Source organism: Manacus vitellinus, unplaced genomic scaffold, assembly GCF_001715985.3.
Source record: "Manacus vitellinus isolate BGI_N305 unplaced genomic scaffold, ASM171598v3 scaffold_226_pilon, whole genome shotgun sequence".
In the NCBI taxonomy this organism is placed as follows: Eukaryota; Metazoa; Chordata; class Aves; order Passeriformes; family Pipridae; genus Manacus; species Manacus vitellinus.
Genome location: NW_021939607.1, coordinates 19,524 through 21,200, shown reverse-complemented (window position 1 = coordinate 21,200; position 1,677 = coordinate 19,524). Strand labels below are relative to the sequence as shown.

At 56.8% G+C, this 1,677-nt stretch overlaps 1 protein-coding gene across 1 annotated transcript in view; it reads left to right on the top strand.

Annotated features, from left to right (window-relative positions):
* The window catches only part of PSMA5 (proteasome subunit alpha 5), a 12,023-nt gene that overhangs the window by 8,214 nt on the left and 2,132 nt on the right, over positions 1–1,677 (top strand). The window lies entirely within an intron of this gene.

The window sequence follows — 1,677 nt, the reverse complement described above, 5'->3', positions numbered from 1 at the left end:
AGCTCAAGGCTTCCTGGAGCTGGGAATGAGCAGCTCAAGGCTTCCTGGAGCTGGGAATGAGCAGCTCAAGGCTTCCTGGAGCTGGGAATGAGCAGCTCAAGGCTTCCTGGAGCTGGGAATGAGCAGGTCAAAGCTTCCTGGAGCTGGGAATGAAGTGATGGAGCAGCTCAAGGCTTCCCAAGCCAACAGCTGATGTTCCTGCCCCTTCCAGCATGGGAAGCTGGAGTGTTTTGCCTTCCAGAGGAGCCTTCCTGGTGTGTTTTCCCAGCTAATCCATGGTTTGGAAGGTGTTCTCTGCCCTTCCCGAGTCAGCAGGGACCTGGGTTGCCCCCCTGGGTGGCTCGCTGTCCCCCTGGATTCAGCCATTCCCGGTAACATTAGAAGGAATGGAAATTCTCCAGCTCCTGGGCTGCTAAATCAGGCCTGGGGCAGTGCCAGGAATGCCCTGGAGGGACAGAGCAGGATCCTGCAGGAATGGCTGTGCCCCTGGAACCCCGGGAGAACCCAGGGCCTGGGGGTGCCTGGCCCCCCAAACCTGCTCCTTGTGGGCTCCTTTTAGGGTGGGAAAGGCAGGAGCCCCCTCTGGATTGGGTGGGATCAGTGGGAGATGAGGAGCCAGGCCCCTGGATAGGGTTTGCTTCTATTTCTGGCGGGTTATGAGACACCAGACCTTTCCAAACCACGGCATTCCAGCTCCTCTCTCCTCCCATCCCTTCCCTCTGGCTGCTGGGAGCCCTTTCCCCATTGCACCCCATTTTTACCTTCAGCATTCCTGCTGGTGGGATTCCCAGTGGGATTAACCAGCTTCCTTTGGGAGGGGGAAGCCAAGAGCATGTGAAAACTTGGATCCTCGTGTCCCAAAGCGGTGCCACCCAGCTGGAATCTCCTTCCCAGGTGCTCTCCCATCCCGGGTACAGTGAGGGCCCTGGAATGTGTACAGTATCCTGATGTCATATCCCAATTTAACAGGGGCTTAACTGTGCCTGGCACGGCCCTGGAGTGGGGAGGAATGGGAATGGTGCCAGGGGGGCAGGAATGTGCTGAGGGATCCAAAGGTTCCCCTCAACTCCACTCACCCCCAGGGCCCTTTGCTTCCTGGAAGGAGGTGCTGCTCCCATGGATCCCGGGGGTTTTCCATCCAGGAACAAAAGCGAGGCTGTGGAAGAGTTAAATCCGTTGGTGGCAAAGTCTGGGAGCCTGGAAGGGTTTTTATGGATTTTCAGATGAATGACTTCCCTGTCAGAGCTGCTTGGGAATGGGGGAGTGAAGGTTTGCAGGGAGAAGGTTTGAGGAGAGCTGGAAAAGCGACGGGATCGGTGTCTCCGAGGGCTGAGTTTGGCTGTTTGTGCATGTTTTTGGGGAATTTAGGGATGGTTTGGGGTGTTTCTGGCTGGTTGGGTCCAGGATCAATCCAGGTTTGGTGCCCAGAGAAGCTCTGGATGCTCCATCCCTGGAAGTGCTCAAGGTGAGGTTGGCCAGAGCTCGGAGCAGCCTGGGATAGCAGAAGGTGCCCCTGGCAGGGGTGGGATTGGATGGGATTTAAGGGCCCTTCCCACCCAAACCATTCCAGGATTTAAAGGGTCTAAGTGTCATCTCCAGGTGTCTCAGAATTCCAGGTAAACCCTGAGCTCCCAGGCTGAGTGTTGGGATGTTGCTCGTGGGAAACACCTCCTGGGC